At 38.5% G+C, this 21,657-nt stretch overlaps 2 long non-coding RNA genes across 3 annotated transcripts; both read left to right on the forward strand.

Moving 5' to 3' along the window:
- The first annotated feature begins 8,716 nt into the window (after window positions 1-8,716).
- Window positions 8,717-21,601, forward strand: LOC147557978 (uncharacterized). Of its 2 annotated transcripts, none has more exons than XR_015234230.1 (2): window positions 8,717-9,362; window positions 20,761-21,601. It is a non-coding gene; the product is annotated as an uncharacterized LOC147557978 (long non-coding RNA). The 2 variants fall into 2 exon arrangements; XR_015234229.1 differs by having other exon boundaries at window positions 8,735-9,362; window positions 20,750-21,601.
- LOC147557979 (uncharacterized) lies at window positions 19,544-20,301 on the forward strand. The gene is made up of 2 exons (XR_015234233.1): window positions 19,544-19,659; window positions 20,150-20,301. It is a non-coding gene; the product is annotated as an uncharacterized LOC147557979 (long non-coding RNA).
- Window positions 21,602-21,657: the final 56 nt, after the last annotated feature.

A 21,657-nucleotide genomic window follows, 5' to 3' on the forward strand; every position in this document is an offset into this window, starting at 1 on the left:
ATCAAACAAACAACGCATGCATAACTCACAAGGGCGACACCAGCCAAGTGGAAAGTTCTGCTCAGTACTACAACCAAACATGCCGCAAACGAAGAAGTATCGACATTTCCAATTCATGTCATGTTTGGTCAAATTAAGGATGGGGTGGACCATACCGCTGCGAATCTTTAGCTGATATCGACCACGGTCTAGGTGATTTTCTTTCAAGTAATAATACGCGCAAACGTCAACCTCGTCTACATCTTGCTCTTCCTTTTCCGCTAAGGCAGCTAGAGCTAACAACAACCTTTAAGTGTTCGGCATGAGCTGAGAAGGGGCTATCTTGTACCGAGACAGCACTCTGCAAACCAGAGGAGGCACGGGATACCTAAGGCCCGAACGGAAGCAATGCTCGTAGATAGCCGTCCAACCCGGGGGACTGCCCCAGCTGGCAAGCTCGTTAGCGCGAGCCGCCCTAATATCAACTTCGGGTGGAATATCATACTTATGTCGCAATCAACTAACATATTCGTCATCAAGTATCGAAAAACAACACCCTCTGACATATCCTCTACCTCGGCACTACGCGAGTCTGAGGCACCCTCGCCTTTGTCATCAGTAAGGCACATGCTCGGGTCCTCCATCCTACAAGTTATCGACGGAAAAGGGTGAACAATTGTTTCCCACCTAATGTCAAGGCCTACAAACTTTTGTCTGGAACAAATCCAACAAATGTTTGCACGTATGACTCACGAGCGAACCAATACTTAGTCTCACCAGACTATATTTTGTCTCTCTAGGACAAATAAGTCCCGCTAGCTCGAATGGATTGAGCCAACACTTAGTCCAGCTAGACTATATTTGGTCTCTTTAGGGCAACTAAAGTCCCGCTAGATGGATTGAGCCAACATTTAGTCCAGCTAGACTATATTTGGTCTCTCTAGGGAAACTAAAGTCCCGCTAAATGGGTTGAGCCAACACTTAGTCCAGCTAGACTATATTTGGTCTCTCTAGGATAACTAAAGTCCCGCTAAACTTGAAATGGCTAGGCATCTAATACTACCATAACATCTAAGGAACGAGCCGACACTTAGTCATCTAGACTACTTTAAGCAAATTCAAAGCCAATATTCCATAAATAGCAAAAACATGGATTTCAACAAATACATTATTTCATAAAGATTCAAGCATCAATATCTAGCTACAAGCGTGCAAAGGAAAAAATACGGAAAACATGGGAAGAACATATGAAGAACATGGGAAAAACAAGCAAAGAATATGAAGAACAAAGGTAAAAAGCAAAAACCTTACCTTACATATCCAAAGCAAGCAAAATCCCTCCACAAGTTGCTCCAAATCCTCACAAGTTGCTCCAAGTCCTCACAAGTTGCTCCAAATCCTTACAAGTTGCTCCAAGTCCTCACAAGTTGCTCCAAGTCCTCACAACAAAAGTGAGGGGTGAGGGGTCCTCACTCCTTTATATAGGGGTTGGGCTACAAAAGGAGTGGATCACACCAACTCACATGTCACATCACCATGTAGTACTATTACACCCACAAAATTTACTTTGTCATAAATGTGTCATATAGTTGTTGAGACCCCCCACAAAAAACATGTGTTGTCTATTTAATTATATGACACTTGAACACATTTGTTCACGCACATATATGTATACTACACATGATAGATGTACACATATATACTATATTATAGGTGTATACATATGCATATAATTATATATACGTATACCCACATATATATAAGTATTTACACACACCTATTTATGTTTATACATATATATATATATATATATGAGAATCAATCCCAAACTGCCTTAGGCAGTTTGGAAGGATTATCCTCCAAAACGCCCATGTGCGGTTTGGAGGAATTATCCTCCAAACTGCCTATGGGCAGTTTGGAGAGATTCCCTCCAAAACCGCTAGGCAATTTGGAGGAAAATCCCCTCCAAACTGCCTACGGGCAATTTGGAGGCATTTCCCTCCAAAATGCCCATAGGCAGGTTGGAGGCTTTTCTCTTCACATCACTCTTCTCTAATTTTTCTTTAACGAGCGATGTCTTGGTCTGTCCAACATTCGTATAGAAAGTTGATCGATTAATTTTAGATCAACAAATGATGTTTTGACATTTCATATATCTAAATAATGGTCTCAAATTATCCGACGAACTACCAAGATCTTTAGGCCGACACAGTAACGGTTGAAATTAACTGAACTATGACTCCAGTACGACACTAGACTTGGACGTTCCCTCGACGCTACCAACCTACTCTCTAAGTAAGCAACTCACTAACTTAGAGAGTGGGGGACAAACTGTAGTGGTCAAAAATCGTGTTGGGCCCACCTCGTCTAAAGGTCGCCTAGACCGAGCCTACTTCGAACAAATATCACTTGGGCCCGACCCGCTTGCCTAATAGTTGGACACTCCCAACGTGGAATTCGACCAACTAAAGGTCCAAACAGCTCTAAGCCCTTGTGAACGTCCATCTCGACGAACAATAACCCATCAAAAGTTATAATGCTCCAAGCGCCCCTTGGTCGCCCTCAACCGAGCCTGCCGGTTACCGAGTCAGCCTCAACTCCGGAGACCTCGCCACGTACTCATTTGACGAAGTCGCTTTAAAACCCCACATCGCCTTAAGTACCATTAGGCGATCTCAGACTACAAAGGGTTTAAAGTCGAGGCGGCGTAATCGTACGATCGAGTTACTCCAAGCGACAGATCGACGGTCAAGAACGAGTCTCCCTTAGGGTTTGGAATCACCCTCGATCCCAATTATCTCGGATGTGATAGACTCCATGAGTCCATCAGTCGCCTACAAATAGAAGGAGACTTAGCCTCCAAAGGCATCGAAGACGGATTAGAAAACTACAGAACACTCTTCTCTCTCTCATTTTTAGTATCTTCTGATCAGTGCTCTAGACGACGATAATCGACCTTCAAATTCCAGAAGACTTGAAGGGTAATCTTCTAGGGGATCACTCTAGACGACGATATTATATCTTCAAGCTCCATCAGTCTCGAAGTCCCTCTAAAGTCCTTGTTACATCCTACTTCTCCATTATCACGAATCTTCGATCGAGACGACCTTTCGACCTGCTCCAGGAGATCGATCCGACCAACTATCATGTAGAGTCGAAGCTCCGGCCACTCTACGAGTTTAGCCACCCTCCGACGATACAACACGATGATACCCTCAGCATTCAATCAATTAATATTTATCTTTTATAGTTTGCTGACTTGACCGTCGGAGTGTCTTTGGCAAGACACCATCCCGGTGTCCCCAAGACTTCACGACTTTACTCGTTTTTGTCTGTCTACAGGTCCAACCGGAACTTCGTCTGTCTCGAGGTCTAAAGCCCAAGTTGTCGGTGGCCCACCAATCGACGATCTATTAATTGTGTGATTTTCTACCGTCCACAAACATTTTTTCAAAAACTCAGGGTAAGTCTTCACCATCTCAAATCATATAAGTCTTGCCTGACAGGATTCAACGACAATCAAGTCGAAACTGATGAGATAGCATCGCTACCCGTGCTAACTGGAGAAGGAGAAACGAAGAAAGCGATAATGTTAAATTTCGCCATAGTCGACAAGATGCATGCCTACACCATCATACTGGGCAGGAACTTCCTGAGAAAATCAGGGGCGACCCTATGAATCACCTCATGATGAAATTCCCAATCCCGGGAACGGATCTCATAGGAACGGTTAGAGGGAATCAAGAAGTAGCCAGAGAATGTTACCTAATCTCCGCTCAGGGCTGCGAAGAGGAAACAACTAACCCGACCACCATCGGGGGAGATTAAGTGTTCTACGGAGATCCCAAGGCAGACATGCAGGACTGAAAGGCAAGAACCAAGTAGGTTACCATCGTTTCCGGTTGCCTTTTTACTATTTTGCGAATAAAGCCATTAGGCGGGAGAAGTAGCGCTACGAGCTACGTATTTTATTAATAAACAAAATATTTTAGCAAAAAGGCGACGCTATAAAAGGAGGAGTCCTGACTAAACTCACTTTGCTTCGGCAAAACTGGCAGTTCTGGTAGCCACGACCACGACCAGAGGTCCCAAGGAGGAGTCCTTGTTAAACTCGCTTTGCTTCGGCAAAACAGGTAGCTCTGGTAGCTAAGGCGACGACCAGAAGCCTCAAGGAGCAGTCCTAATTAAACTGAAACTTTACTCGAGTAAAACTGACCCTTCACCAAGGTCCCAAGGAGACGTCCTAGTTAAACAGACCGTGCTCAAGCCGGCAAATTAGGTAGCTCTGGTAGCTAAGGCAACGACCAGAAACCTTATAAAGAGAAGTCCTAGATAGATACAAAACCCTACAAGTTTTACATCAGAGAAGTTATATAAAGAAAAACTTCAAAAATCCTAAGTGACACTTTGAATTTCTATGATTGAGTTTTGCATCAGAAATGCTCTAAAAACTCCTACCAAGAGGGACTCAGGCCTAAAAAACAGTTTTTTCAACCCAAAATTAAATCAAGGATTTTAGACCTAAAATTTGTGTGTACTAGAGTATACCCCGTGCCTCTGGCACTGACAAATTTATTAAGCACCTGCTTTTGTTTTACATTATCTTTTCTTTATTTTAGTTGTCTCTCACTATGATCTTAATGTTATAATTTTCTTTTCGGATGAGACTTTTTTGGTTTTATGTGTGTCTTTTTTTGTTCATTCCAGTCACAATATTAAGAAGTGAATTTTTAGGGAAAAAGAGTAATACATTTTTACAGAAAAAACCTTTTTTCTTCATTGTGGCAATTATCTATAATCAATAATATGAAACAACAAAAATTTCTCTTATAGACTAAAATCAAGCAAGTAAATGATACATAAATTTTTTAATATTTCTTTAATTAAATTTACATTAATACTTCTAAAGATAAGAAGTGAATTCTCGCAAAGAAAAACACAACTGATGTGGCGTTTAAATGCCACATTTGGATCACTTAACTTGGATGAGTTAGTTCTTTTCGGGTTTTATTTCTAACTATTTATGAGTTTTTCTTGGTAGGTACCTTATTTGGAGTTTGACGCTTAATTCGGAATAAAAGAGAGCATTTATCACATTTTCATATCATGTGGAAGAGATCGGAAGGAAAAAACACCAGGGGTATTTTGGTAATTATGTGAAACTCAGAGGTTAAACGGCAAGTGGAGTCAAGGGTGAGTGCGACGGTGAAAACAGAAGTCAAATCGGAGTTGGGACGGAAAAATTACGGAGGAAAGAAGCCGAAAGACATTTTTGTCTTTTCTGAAAATTAAAAGTAGAAACAATTATGCAAGCACCCCTTGGTTACTTAATGGAGCCCAAAATCCAAGGCCAAGAGCCCAAAGAAGAATAATAAAGAAGAGTTCTGTAGGCACCCTTTTAAACTAGTCAAAGATGGAAGTCAAGGTGGACCTAGGGTTTTATTTGGATGAGACAAAAGAGAAAGGGAAAATCAGAATTAGGGGCTTCATCTTCTCAATGAGAAATTAGGGTTTAGCGGGGATAAAAGTTTAGTGAGAGAGAAAAGGGAAGGAGCTGCCGGCCAAAGCTTGGCCGGCCAGCACACTAGGCCGGCCAGAGCTAGACCGGCACATAAGGTTACTCGTCGGGACAGCGAGAATCGGTAGGGTGGCAACTCGGCAAGAGAAGAGATAGCAGCAGCTTCTAGGGTTTTGATCAGCTCGGGTTCTCCATCAGAGTCACTGGAACAACAACAACTAAAGGAAGAACAGCAGCTCGGAACAGCTAGGCTCGGGACGAACAGATTCACACGGACAGCAGCTCCTACCTTCATCACCAGCTCGATTCTTGAAGCACGAAACAGCAGCTCCGTTTTACCCGAATCTTGACACACTTGGCCGGAATCTCACTTCCATTCAGTCGGATTTTATAGGTTTTCCGACTATCAATTGAGACAGAAACCTTAGGGCTTTTGATTGATATATTATTGTCTTGATTCTCCTTGTGTTTGATTGAATTTTTGAGCAACAAAACTCTAGAGAGAGAAAGCTTGAAGGTTGCTTTCATGGTGATTTAGGGTTACGAGGAAGAAGACAACTCTGTTGTTAAGGGGAGGTCAAGTTCGGTTGAGAGGACACCTATTGTATTCTGTTAAAGGGACTCCTGCATCATTTTACAGGGAGATCGACAGCACTTCAACACATATATTTCCCGTCGATCTTAGTCTCGCGCCTCATCGAAATAGGGAGATTCTCACCTTAACTTGTGTCTTTCTTTATTTTCTTCCCGTTTAATATTTGTATCGCCATGTCTAGCTAGCTTTTGTAGTCGGATACTCGTAAAACATGTTTTGATGTGACAAATGAGTTTTATTGCTTTTAATGATAAAATCTTCCGAGTTTTTAGACCATTCATGGACTGGAATCTGAGTTATACCAAGAGTTCGTTGCCCAATCTAAGTAAATGGGTGAAGTTAACTAACTTTTCATGCTTATAGATCATTAGTACTAGTCACTATCGATTTTGTGGATCGAAGTATCCTTCTCATTCCATTCTTGCTCGACTCTTCCCGAATCACTCATCTTTAGTTTAGTTAGCCTTATTTGTTTATTTATTTGAAATCAATCCAAAAACCCAACTTATTATCTTTTAGTTTTTAGTTTGAGTTAGTGACTGACACTTAAACCGGTGGGTTAGACTTTCTCGATGTTCGTATTACCTTCCTATCTTCGTAGATCGATCCCGGTCTTACCGGGTTATTACTTGACGCCCGTATACTTGCGGGTGGAGACCTATTTAGGAAACTTTTTGGGCCCATCAACAACCAATTAGTAAATGTAGTTTGAACCCAAAAAGATGTGAACTTCAGTCTTTCTATAGGTAATAATCAAGCCATCAACAACCATCATTGTCAGTCTAGCAAATTAAAACATTTGGTACTTGAACATTTAAGATTTCGACTATATTTTATTCGCTAAGATGCTTGAGCATGAGGATGGTGCTGATTACTAACTGATCGATCAAATTGTTGTAGTTTCAACTCTAGAGTCAGTTTTGATGGGCTCTGTTACGCCATTATTCTTCGGACCTCTCAACCTTGACGAAACGTTATCAATGACGGAGTTCAATTGGCTTATCTTTGCATTTAGAATCTCACGTCTCTTCTGTAATCAAAAGATATTCAAGTATTAGCGAACATATTTGTATATCAAAATCTTAAACAACACTTCAAAGGTAAAATTGTTACCTCGAAACCATCATCGTAGTAAACTGGCTCTTAGCTCGGCAAAATCCATTTTCATCCTCATTCAAAAGAGATCTCCTTATCTAATCGAAGGAACTTAAAAAAATTCAGAATCAAACAATAAAAATAATAATACCAATTTATGAGCTTAGCAGTTTGGGGCAGAATCTTCTTAGGATCGGGGACTGCCTGACCCAGCCTACAATAACTCTCGTGTGTGTGTCCGACATGGAACTCAGGCTACCCAATCAGCGAGTTACTTGGGTGGATGAGTCAATACGAACTACTTAGCTTTTGCCAAGAACACACATAAACTAACATAACTTCTACTAAAATTTAGATAAATTAATATTTAACCATTAAATATTTAAATATAAGTGAACTTTCCTGAAGTTAATAGTGTTAGAAATGATTAATCTTGCCGATGATGTTTTTAGCAACACAGATGAGTCTCAATACGACTGGAGTGTTGGAACCATAGCAAAAGGACTGTGAATAGACTAATTCATCAGACAGGAAAGGTAAAAGAAAAACCTAAAAGTTTGCAATAAAGAAAACAAATTACTTCTGAAGCAAAGGTATGTGCAAGAGTTTCTAAAACTGCCCCTACTATAACAAAACTAACAACAAAATCACCTTCTCCACATCTCCTATCATCACTTAGATATCGAAAAGAAAAGAGATGATTTATTGATAAAAATTCATCTAAAGACGTAAATTCAACACCAACCATGAGATTTTCAAATTGAAAGTGGGGTATATACTCAACTACCCATTGAAGCAGCGAGTCAAATAACACAAAAGGTAGTTCTTCATTAGCACCCTGCATAGATATTACGTAAAGATGACTTGCTAAATGATACATTATCTGAATTTCTATCCAATAATCTTCAACATCTTATGTCATCAATTTTCATTTAAAAATTAATTTAAAAGTATATTCCTTATTCATTTTTCTAAACAAAACAAAGAAGAAAAAACCGGCTATTGTCAACATCTAAATTCTTCCAGACTATAAATATTTTTCAGATCGTCAGTATTTCTCTTTAGTACCGATTTGATCTGAGACCCTACACTTGAAGTTGACATATAATGATGCAAGTGCAATCCTAAACGAAACTTGAAAGATCAACCAATTTTACGGGGCAAGAGCAAGATCACTACCTCATCTAACAATATCACAAGATACTTTATTGGCAAAAGTCCTCACCTACAACCAGAGCTTTCAGCGATAGTACGGAAAAAACATGCTGTTAAAAAAATCATCCCTTTCTTTAAAATTTCATTATCAGGAGCCTCAATATCAACCAACTCATAGTATATGCCTTGCGGTTGTATTTAGGCCTGAAATTATTTTTGGGGTGATGTGGAAAGTCAAGGAATTTAGGCCTCAAAATATTTTTGGTTTTATTTTGAAATTCAAATTTCTTTTTAAGGAAATGAACTCCAATTTGGGCCGTTGTATTTAGGCTCCAACGGGCTCAGCAACGGGTTGTAATTGCTCTGTGAAGGCTGAAGCTGTCCACCAAATCAAGAACGAAAGAGAACAACTTCTATTAACGGTCGGGGGAAAAAAGCGGAGTCAAGAACGATGAAACTAAACCCTAATTGGCTTCTCTGCGTTATCTTGGGGAAATAGTCATCAAGAGAAGATAACACCATCCATCAAGAACGATAAAACCCTAATTTGTTTCTCTGCCATGGAGATCATGTGAGAACAGAGAACTGAGGCTTCTTCTCTATCTCGCAGTTGCTAACTATAGAGAGATCGTCAGATTCTTAGGGTTTCTTTGTTTTGTTATATCTGCTCCATGCGTTTATAATTGGACTGATCTCGTGATCTTAAAATAAAACCCTAACTGCTTGATAAGATGGATTGACGGATTTCGTGAAAGAGAGAGATCAAGAACGTTGATCTTGATCATAAAAAGTCGGTGATAATGAATGTTTTTGCTCATTCTCTCTTTCCCTCCGATCATGGCGGTGACCGAGATCATAGTGAGTGCTTATGGTTAGTCTCTCTCTCTCTCCCGATCAAGAACGAATGATCGTGGTAATAATGAATGTTTATGCTTAGTCTCCCAATCTTGCTCCCAAAGACGTCGGTTGGTGACCTCTAAATCTCGGCAGCAGGAAACCCTAATTTCTCTGGACTCAAACGTAAGATCCTTAATCAATGTTATTCTTAGCCTGAGATCTCTTCTTTCTTTGTAAGTATATTTTCTGGCCTCTCTCATTTCGATATAGCCTGATCCTGAAATCTCGATTCTTAAATATATTATTGAAAAGCTATAGCTACGTTGGATGTTGTTGTTGGATCATTTTCTGTCGATATTGCTGTTTAGATGTAATAATTGTGAATTAGTCCAATAGAGAGCGAAATGAATCTAGTTTAATATTAAGAACTGGATTATTATTTATTGTAGTACCCTATAAGAAACATATTACGAGCGCTACTTGGACTTTCATTTGAGATCAGTACTTTGGGGCAAGGAATTTATGCAACATCAAGATTGGTAGTGGTATATAGACTCTATATACGAAACAGCAGTGGGGGAACTTTATATTGGTGGTGAAACTTTTCTTGTAATGCCTAAAGTCAATATTGTACCAAAAATTCCTATCCGATATGAATTTTAGTATAATAGCTTTTACATGTTATGATTAATTGCGAGCATGCATCAAAATATGCTTCATTCGAGATTACGGTTAGGACTATCTCTACTACAGTTCTATGCTGGCTTTCTGTATGTTGGGTTCACTTTTGGCATTAATTTGTCCATTTTGTTTTCAGTTTTATTTTTCATAATATTTTAATTCTATATTTGGAAGCTTTTATTATCAAGTCTCTTCACAACTCACAGTACACCACCAAGATAAGTGGGTATCATTCGAGAATATGCATTTGCAATAAACTGGTATTGGTGCACATTACTGCAAGAGCACGATGTAGCTAGAGATGTACGGTGGCGCAAGATAAGGCAATGGACTCTATTCAGATTGCACTTTGCAATGCTGTATATCTTGATGATTACTGCTGTGTGGGGAGACTTTGTTTACTTGTTTTATTTTTAAATAATATATACTAGTTATTTTGGAAGTCGAGTCTTTTCATAGCGCACCAAGATACATTGGGAATATCACATGATCAAATTTTCGAGTATACACATTACCACAACGGCCCTAAAAGTGTATGCTAAAGCAAAGCAATAGACTCTATTCAAAAGTACTTGGTGGTCATGCTAGAGTTTTTTTCCTTTTTCTTTTGTTTTCAGTTTTATTTTTCATAATATTTTAATTCTATATTTGGAAGCTTTTATTGTCAAGTCTCTTCACAAGTCACAGTACACCACCAAGATAAGTGGGTATCATTCGAGAATATGCATCTGCAATAAACTGGTATTGGTACATATTACTGCAAGAGCCCAATGTAGCTAGAGATGTACGGTGGCGCAAGATAAGGCAATGGACTCTATCCAGATTGCACTTTGCAATGCTGTATATCTTGGTGATTACTGCTGTGTGGGGAGACTTTGTTTACTTGTTTTATTGTTAAATAATATATACTAGTTATTTTGGAAGTCGAGTGATGAGGACATGTTCATGGACCCCACTTGCTGATTAGACTAGGGGTTATTTACTTGCAGTTTTATCTTTTGTATTTTAGTTTTAATTGTGGTTAGTTATGGTATGCCAGGAGTAGGAGACATGTGGATTAAGGGGTAGTTATAGGTAGTTTCTCATGTGTTCCTGACATGTGTAAAGTAGATAGTTCTAAGTAGTTATTTCCTAGATGTATAAATAAGAATGTAATCTGCAGAGAAAAGGAGATTAGAAGTGAAAGTTTGAGAGTTTTGGAGTGATTCCTTAACTTTGGTGTGAAGCCACTTGGAGAGATTCCAAGCAACTGTTCTTGGTGTGAAGCCATTACTAGTATTATAATGTATTTGATGTTTGGTTATAATAAACAAAGAAGCTTGTTGCTGTCCAGAGATATTTCCTGCCTTGACTTTCTCAAACCCATTGCTTAGGCAAGATTTTCTATCCAACCTTTCTTTTCCAACAATCCCAGGTACTTAATCCATCTATCGAACTTATCTTTCATGGTTTAACTGCTGCCTTAGACCTATTATTTCCCATTGTTTCAGACATGAACATCATAGAGTTAGTATAGATCCCTAGACTGTTTATTGTTAGTAAGGGACACTACGGTAGGGGTGTAACAGGCTGCGTATCGTGTATAAGATCTCACTGAAACTCTAAATGGTTATACATATTAAGTCAGCACTGTTTTACTCTTTTATTGCCTGTGTTAGTTAATGCATGATTGATCTCAGATTTGCATGACATAGTCATCTACACTGTCCTACATCAATTTTGGTATCAGAGCCAGGTTAGTTTAGGGTTCATGACTTAAGCTCAGCATATAGGCATTATTTAACTGCATTGCATAAGTATATTTCAAGTCTGTTTGCTTTCTTTCATATTATATATATATATATAAAAAAAAAAAACAGCGTTTGCATGTGCACTCGTAGTGGTAGAAATTATCAGTCTAAAATGGATACAACTCAGATCACTCAAGCCTTACAAGCTCTCACAGACCGTCTAACGAACATGGAAGCACACTTTGCTGCCCGATTGACTAGTTTAGAAACTTCTCATGAGAATTCTCTCAATGGTGAAAGTGATAAGGAATCTTACGACCAACACCATGAAAATGACCATAGAAGTGGTCATAGAAATGGTGGTGGACGAGGTGGAGGACGATACAGACCACCACCGCGTGAACGTAACATGAATCATGATGGTTTTGACCCCGATGCAAGGGTAATGAACACAGTTAAGGTAGAGGCCCCGTGTTTCGATGGACGACTAGACCCAAAAGTGTTCATTGATTGGATGTCAGACATGGATCACTACTTTGACTGGTACGAAATGTCAGAAACACGTAAGGTCAGGTTTGCTAAAATGAAATTAGTGGGTCAAGCAAAACTATTCTGGAACTCTATCGAACGTCGACTTGAAAGGGCTGGTGAGGAGCCAATCTCTTTTTGGGACGAAATGAAAGAGAGGCTAAGGGAGAAATACCTTCCTCTGTCTTACAGAGAGCGGTTGTTGGACCAGTGGCAATCCCTTCGCCAAGGTAACATGGCTGCTCATGAATATATTGCAAAGTTTGATGAATATATGATGCGTTGCAATATCAGGGAGGATCCTCTTATGACACTCTCTAGATTCCGAATGGGTCTACGCTCGGAACTTCAGAAAGAATTGATTCCCCATAATATTAACAACTTGGAACATGCCTACCAAATGGTTCAAGAACTAGAACGATATTTAAAACCACAAGCACCCAAACGTGGTTTAGAAATTCAGCCAGCTATTGCAAGTACAAGACCAACTTATGGAGGACAATCCTCCAAAGGGCAGTCAAGTACCCCATCCACTACTAGAAATGAAAAAGGAAGGGGAACAAATGAACGAGCCAAAGGGACTGAACTGAACCGGTGCTACACTTGCCAAGGGTTTGGTCATTATGCCTTCCAATGCCCTTCTAAAACATCAGGTAAGACCCTAATGATTGAAGGACACGAGGAAGGAGAAGAAGATGAATTTCAAGAAGAAACTCATGAGCCCGAAGTTGGGGACAGCGAAGAAGAAATAGAGACTGCCCACGCCATGGTAGTTAGGTGTGTCTTAACACAGCAAAAGAGGGATGATGATTGGCGTAGAACTTCCATATTTTATACTTATACCAAGTCTGGTGAAAAAAATTGCAAGGTTATTATAGATGGTGGTAGTTGTACTAATGTGATCTCAGCCAACACAGTCTCTCGGTTAGGACTAACCCCAGTTGCACATCCACACCCATATCGTGTAGAGTGGATTGACGATTCGTCAATTCCTGTTTCCAAAAGGTGTCTTGTTCCCATTCAGTTTTCATCTTACAAAGAGAATTTGTGGTGTGATGTGGTTCCTATGAATGTGAGTCATATCATCCTTGGCAGACCTTGGATATTTGACAAAGATGTGCAAGTATCGGGTCAGTCAAATGTGCATTCCTTCATTCACGAAGGAAAGAAAATTAAGTTGAATCCTCTTCCACCTAAGGATAACAATGGTACCAAAAAGGCATGTGCCAATAAGGGTGTCAATGACCCTAAATCTAAATCTGTCCATATAATCAATGCAAAAGAGTTTGTAGAAGAAACAAAGAGAGCTTCGGTAATTTATGCCCTTGTAGGAAAAGAACCATCTTATGAGTCAGTCTTAGAGACACATCAAGAGGTTATTCCTTTACTTAAGGAATACCATGATGTAATTCCTGAAGACCTTCCCGAGGAGCTCCCTCCCATGCGTGACATTCAACATGCAATTGATCTTGTCCCCGGAGCTACCTTACCCAATCTGCCACATTATAGGATGAATCCTAGAGAGCATGCAGAATTGAAAAGACAAGTGGATGAGCTTCTAAAAAGGGGGTTCATAAGAGAGAGCCTAAGTCCTTGTGCTGTTCCTGCTCTTCTTACACCTAAGAAGGATGGAACTTGGAGGATGTGTATAGACAGCAGGGCCATAAACAAAATAACAGTTAAGTATCGGTTTCCTATACCGAGACTTGATGATATGCTCGATATGATGGCAGGGGCTACTATATTTTCAAAAATTGATCTCAAGAGTGGTTACCATCAGATTCGTATTCGTCCAGGGGATGAATGGAAGACAGCTTTTAAAACAAAGGATGGTTTGTATGAGTGGTTAGTCATGCCCTTTGGGCTTACTAATGCTCCAAGCACCTTTATGAGGGTAATGACACAAGTTTTGAGACCATTTATGGGCAAGTTTCTAGTTGTGTACTTCGATGACATTCTTGTTTATAGTAAGTCTAGTGAACAACACCTAGGACACTTAAAACAGGTATTTGAAGTCCTTAGGAAAGAAAAGTTGTTTGCCAATCCAAAGAAGTGTTCATTTATGTCAAATGAAGTTATCTTCCTAGGATTCATAGTCTCATCCAATGGCATGTCAGCTGACCCAGAAAAAGTAAAAGCCATTGCAAACTGGTCTGAACCAAAAAACATTCATGACGTTCGTAGCTTTCATGGGCTAGCTACTTTCTATCGCCGGTTTATTAGGGGTTTTAGTACCATTATGGCACCCATCACAAATTGCATAAAGAAGGGGGATTTCCAATGGACTAAAGCCGCATCTAAGGCTTTCCAAGATATCAAACGTAAGATGGTCGAAGCACCAGTTATGCGCCTTCCAGACTTCTCAAAAGTCTTCGAAGTTGCATGTGATGCGTCGGGTGTTGGCATAGGGGGAGTATTGAGTCAGGAAGGGCACCCCATTGCCTACTTCAGTGAAAAACTCAATGAGGCAAAACAGAAATACTCAACCTATGACAAAGAATTTTATGCAGTAGTTCAAGCTTTAAGATATTGGAGACATTACTTACTTCCCAGTGAGTTTGTGTTGTTTTCAGATCACGAAGCATTGAGGTACCTTAACTCCCAAAAGAAGTTAAACTCACGACATGCCAAGTGGGTGGAATTTCTTCAAGAATACACTTTTGTACTCAAACACAAAGCAGGGGTTGAAAACAAGGCGGCTGATGCCCTTAGTCGTAAGGTAGCAGTATTGCATACTATGAGTGTGCAAGTGACTGGATTTGATAGCATCAAATCATATTATGCAACTTGTCCAGATTTTGGAAAATTGTATACCTTGATGACGGAAAATCAGCAAGTAAGCATTGATGGATTTCATTTACAAGATGAGTTTCTTTTTAAAGGAAACCAACTTTGTATCCCACGTACATCACTACGTGAATTCTTGATTTGGGAACTTCATGCAGGTGGCATGTCTGGTCACTTCGGTCGTGATAAGACCATTTCCCTTGTAGAGGGTCGTTTCCATTGGCCACACCTCAAGAGAGATGTTGCCAATACCATTGGGCAGTGTAGGACTTGTCAATTGGCTAAGCAATGCAAACAGAACACTGGGTTATATACACCTTTGCCTGTACCTCAATCTCCGTGGGAAGATATCAGCATGGATTTTGTATTGGGATTGCCAAAGACTATTAGGCAGCACGACTCTGTCTTTGTAGTTGTAGACCGTTTCTCAAAAATGGCTCATTTTATCCCTTGTTCAAAAACTTCTGATGCTACTAATATTGCTAAACTCTTCTTTCGGGAAATTGTTCGTTTACATGGTTTACCTAAGACAATTGTGTCTGATAGAGATGTAAGATTCATGAGTTACTTTTGGAAAACACTTTGGCATATGATGGGAACTAGACTCAAATTTTCATCTGCATATCACCCACAAACTGATGGGCAAACAGAAGTTGTCAATAGAAGTCTAGGTAACTTGCTACGGTGTCTTGTCGGTGATCATATTAAGACTTGGGACAGCATCTTGCATGTAGCTGAGTTTGCATACAATAGTTCAGTTAATAGGACCACTGGCATGAGTCCATTTGAAGTTGTTAATGGGTGCAGCCCTAGGATCCCCATAGATCTGATCCCTATGTCCATATCACATAGACCATCTGAATCAGCTAATGCATTTGCACATCATATTCATGAGTTGCATTCTGAGATCAAGAAACGCATTATCACAAACAATGAAAAATATAAGACAGCTGCTGATTTACATCGTAGACACAAAGAGTTCTCACCGGGAGATTATGTAATGATACGGGTAAGGCCAGAACGATTCCCACAAGGAGTCGCAAAGAAGTTACAAGCCCGTAGTGCTGGCCCTTACAAGGTACTAAAACGATTGGGAACTAATGCATACTTGATAGACCTCCCATCACATCTCGGAATCAGTGCTACATTCAATGTGGAAGACCTTTTATCTTTCAAAGGCCCGATACCCCCACCCCATAACCCATCTTCTAAGGATAATCTTGCTTCTAACCCACCCATTACCAATGAACCATGGTACACACCAGACCAACCTTCACAACCTTTACCTTCTATACCATCCATCCCTTTGAGTAAAGATGAGGTAGTGGATATCTTGGATGCACAAGTTGTTTCTACCAGACATGGAGGATACCAAAAATACCTTGTCAGGTGGAAGAATCGACCAATTTCAGATTGTACTTGGATAACAGAAACGGAGCTGAAAACACTTAATCCTGATTTGTTGGAGCAGTATCACCAGTTTATTTCACCGGAGGCGAACGTTCTCTCAGCCACGGGGAATTGATGAGGACATGTTCATGGACCCCACTTGCTGATTAGACTAGGGGTTATTTACTTGCAGTTTTATCTTTTGTATTTTAGTTTTAATTGTGGTTAGTTATGGTATGCCAGGAGTAGGAGACATGTGGATTAAGGGGTAGTTATAGGTAGTTTCTCATGTGTTCCTGACATGTGTAAAGTAGATAGTTCTAAGTAGTTATTTCCTAGATGTATAAATAAGAATGTAATCTGCAGAGAAAAGGAGATTAGAAGTGAAAGTTTGAGAGTTTTGGAGTGATTCCTTAACTTTGGTGTGAAGCCACTTGGAGAGATTCCAAGCAACTGTTCTTGGTGTGAAGCCATTACTAGTATTATAATGTATTTGGTGTTTGGTTATAATAAACAAAGAAGCTTGTTGCTGTCCAGAGATATTTCCTGCCTTGACTTTCTCAAACCCATTGCTTAGGCAAGATTTTCTATCCAACCTTTCTTTTCCAACAATCCCAGGTACTTAATCCATCTATCGAACTTATCTTTCATGGTTTAACTGCTGCCTTAGACCTATTATTTCCCATTGTTTCAGACATGAACATCATAGTGTTAGTATAGATCCCTAGACTGTTTATTGTTAGTAAGGGACACTACGGTAGGGGTGTAACAGGCTGCGTATCGTGTATAAGATCTCACTGAAACTCTAAATGGTTATACATATTAAGTCAGCACTGTTTTACTCTTTTATTGCCTGTGTTAGTTAATGCATGATTGATCTCAGATTTGCATGACATAGTCATCTACACTGTCCTACATCATCGAGTCTCTTCATAGCGCACCAAGATACATTGGGAATATCACATGATCAAATTTTCGAGTATACACATTACCACAACGCCCCTAAAAGTGTATGCCAAAGCAAGGCAATAGACTCTATTCAAAAGTACTTGGTGGTTATGCTAGAGTTTTTTTTTTCTTTTTCTTTTGTTTTCAGCTTTTATTATCAAGTCTCTTCACAAGTCACGGTACACCACCAAGATAAGTGGGTATCATTCGAGAATATGCATTTGCAATAAACTGGTATTGGTACACATTACTGCAAGAGCACAATGTAGCTAGAGATGTACGGTGGCGCAAGATAAGGCAATGGACTCTATTCAGATTGCACTTTGCAATGCTGTATATCTTGGTGATTACTGCTGTGTGGGGAGACTTTGTTTACTTGTTTTATTTTTAAATACTATATACTAGTTATTTTGGAAGTCGAGTCTCTTCATAGCGCACCAAGATACATTGGGAATATCACATGATCAAATTTTTGAGTATACACATTACCACAACGCCCCTAAAAGTGTATGCTAAAGCAAAGCAATAGACTCTATTCAAAAGTACTTGGTGGTTATGCTAGAGTTTTTTTTTCTTTTTCTTGCTTATTTTGTTTTATTTAGTAATAATATCTACTATTTTGTAATTATCTTCATAATCGTGGCATGGTACTATGGTAGCAAGATGTGGGTATATTTTTGGAGATAAAGGCTGGAACTAATTTAATTACAAATATTGGTGGGAGTTGGTTATGTATGGAAATGCTTATTCATTTTGTGTTCTCCTTTTTACACGATTAAAAAGTGGGTTTAGGCAAGATTAATAACGGAAACAGATCTGTTCCAGATTGTAAGCATCTTCATACGTTATGGTTTGGCAAGAAAACTTAAGATTCTATGTGGGATTGAATTACAGACAATGTCTGGCGTTTGGTATCAATTGAACAACAAATAATGGGGTGCGGTTGGTATAGATTGGAGTTGGACTATAATTTATAAATGATGGTTGACAGTTGGTATGCCTTAGTGTGGTTATACACTTTTAAGTTTTAACCACAATACTTGAAGATGCTTATCTGTTTTATTCGAGATTACGCTGGGCACTGTCTCTAGTACAGTCCCAAGTTGGCTTTAGCTTACTCGGTTTCACTTTTTTGGTTATGATTTTGATACGATATATGTTTTCTTTTATTATAAGTATTGTTTATTTTCTATTTTACTTCAATTATATTTTTCAAGTTTTAAAGTTAGGTCTCTTCATGTGCCACAGTACACGACCAAGATACTTAAGTGTTTTCCAAAAATATCACCTGCAAGATTAAGTTCGGCAATGGCCTTTATTATGAGAATATTTATGCATTATTGCGAGACGCCTAGAAATGTGCACTGAATCACTGATGCAAGATTAAGTTTGACAATGGACTCTATTCTGATTGCACTTGTATCTTGGTGGTTACTGTTGTATATAAGGATCTTTTTTTTTACTTATTATTTTTTTTTTTTTAAAATAATGAAGTTATTTTGTAAGTTTAATAAGTATCTTCATCTATCGTGGTATGACACCAAGAGTTGTGGGTACTATTTCGAGATAAAGGTTGGAATTGATTTGATCACCAATGCTGGCTGGGAGTTGGTTTACTCATGTGCTTATACCTATGATGGGTGGAGATGCTTATTATGTTTTTCTTGTTTTTACTGCTTTTTACAAGTTTTAAAAGTTTCGTGCAAGTATCTTCATATGTTTTTGCACAACCAATATACTTGAGCTTTATTCAAAATTTCAAGAATATGATTCACAAATATGTAGTGTATATCAACAATGGCAGTTAATTATATGTACTGTACATCAATATGATCCGGACGTACTTGACTCCAGAAATTTGAGATTCTTTTTGAAAATGGATTAAAACGATAGTTTGCAGTTGGTAACCATTGGATTACGTATGATGGCCGACAATTGGTATCAATTGCTACAAATGATGGGTTGGTATCTATTGGACTGAATACGGGCTGGGAGCTGGTTTACTCTTGTACATACCTATGATAGGTGGAGATGCTTATTTTGTTTTTCTTGTCCTTTTTACAAGTTTTCAAAGTTTAATGCAAGTATCTTCATATCTTTTTGCACAACCAATATACTCGAGCTTCAATTTCAAGAATATGATTCACAAATACATGTTGCAATAATGGCAGTGGATTAGATGTAGTGTACATCAATATGATTTGGTACTTGACTCCAAAAAATTTGAGATTAGTGCAAGTTTCTTCATGTTTCGTTTTGCAGTGTCTGCAACCATGATAAGTGGATTTTTCCTAGAAAATTATTGGTTATATTTTATGCTGGTAGTCACTGATATGTTTTGATGTAGTTTGTCAATTTGAAAAGTTAGTTTACTCATCATAATAGGCTATGAAATAATGTGAGCTAATCAGTAATGGGTGATAAATGATGGGTGTGGAAGATCACATCTTTAAATTGGTCGTGATATTGATTTCAAGTGTTGTATACTATGCATAGGCTTACCTATATATGAAGCAATTGTTATTTCTTTTTCTCTTTAGACTTCTATGAAACTCAGATTTTAGTTTCTTCTGAGTATAATAAAAGTTTAGTGCAAGTATCTTCATATCTTTTTGCACAACCAATATACTCGAGCTTCATTCAAAATTTCAAGAATATGATTCACAAATACGTGTTGTGCATCAATAATGGCAGTGGATTAGATGTAGTGTACATCAATATGATTTGGTGCTTGACTCCAAAAATTTGAGATTAGTGCAAGTCTCTTCATGTGTCGTTTTGCTGTGTTTGCTACCATGATAAGTGGATTTTTCCAAGAAAATAATTGGTTATATTTTATGCTGGTAGTCACTGATATGTTTTGATGTAGTTTGTCAATTTGAAAAGTTAGTTTACTCATCATAATAGGTGATAAATGATGGGTGTGGAGATCACATCTTTAAAATGGTCGTGATATTGATTTCAAGTGTTGTATACTATGCATAGACTTACCTATATATGAAGCTACTGTTATTTCTTTTTCTCTTTAGGCTTCTATTATACTCAGATTTTAGTTTCTTCTGACAACACATCTTTTTACCAACAATTGTGGGATTTAGTTTACGTCGGCATTGGTTTATTATAGATAATGAATAATGATCGCCCATTGGTTTATGCTAGTGCATACGAACATCAAGTTATGACACCAAAAAGATGGGCTCATTCGATTTTCATTTTGTAACTGCTACTAATTGAAGTACAAATAATGGCTTGCAGTTGGTTTGTAGGTAAATACTTTCACATGTCTTATGTTCGAGATTGAGTTTGTACATTTAGATGTCTTGATGCATGTCGACAAATGGCCAAACATGGCCAGTAGCCTGTGCCATCTACAACATCGAGTATGAATTGAATGCTTGTTCATGATACTAGAGACACATACAATTGTGGTCACATTGTAAATTTGTGATGAAAGCTTTTATGCCTACCAGACTAACTGTTATTTAACACTAACTGTATTTGGTAAAGATTTTTTTCAGGTTAAACTCTGAGCTAATTGGTGGGTTGAAGCAGAAATATTATTCTCGACAATTTGATTGTGACATACTTCTCGGCTCTCGTGTTCTAGGCTTTGAATTTCCTTATTCAGTGTTGTTATTCAGAGTAACAATGTCTCTTGAATGAAATCTATGTCTAGTCTGGTTTTTGGCTAAGAACTGATTGTACCTGTTTGAACATGTTGAGAAACATGAGCTTCTGAAAATGAGGAGGCTAGCAAGTTTTATGTATAAGAAAGCTAGTAAGTCGAAGCCGTCCATAGCTTTCTCGAAGATTTATAATTGTTAGAAAGGTGCATCTGGCATGGGAGACGGCTTCTCAGTCCCATCGGTGAATTTTCAGCAGAGTAATGCTCTTGAAGCTGATACTTATACTCATTTAAGGTACAAAAGAGTGTTTTGCTTCATACCTCTTCGTTTGTTATGATTTGTGCCATCCAGATGCTGCACTTGAGCTTGCCTGAATGAACAGGATGGTGGTATATTTCTTTTTTCAATATGAATATGATTCGCCTGACCCTAGCTTGTCTGAATCTGACTTGTTTGAGTTTGACTTGTTTTTACCAAGGATGAGATAGTCATTTCAGATTATTCATGGTTGAGCTCTAATTTATACTTATTTTCTGTTCGATTAAATGGATTCGAAGCATACGAAGTTAGCCATTCAAACGAGTCTGATGCATGAGTGAGATGGTGTTTTTTTCATTACATATATGAAATCTTATGTCAAACACTTTTGAAATTATATTTTCTGATAAACTTTATAGAAGACTTATCAAATTTCAACGTCCAGATCGAAGTGCTACATCATCATAAGTTTTGCTATAATGCTAAACAAGTATAATATAATACGGTTGGTAAATATATGCTTTGTAGTTC

Source organism: Eschscholzia californica, unplaced genomic scaffold (genome assembly GCF_041429995.1).
Source record: "Eschscholzia californica isolate CP2 unplaced genomic scaffold, dmEscCali1.0.p SCAF_2, whole genome shotgun sequence".
NCBI classification, from domain to species: Eukaryota; Viridiplantae; Streptophyta; class Magnoliopsida; order Ranunculales; family Papaveraceae; genus Eschscholzia; species Eschscholzia californica.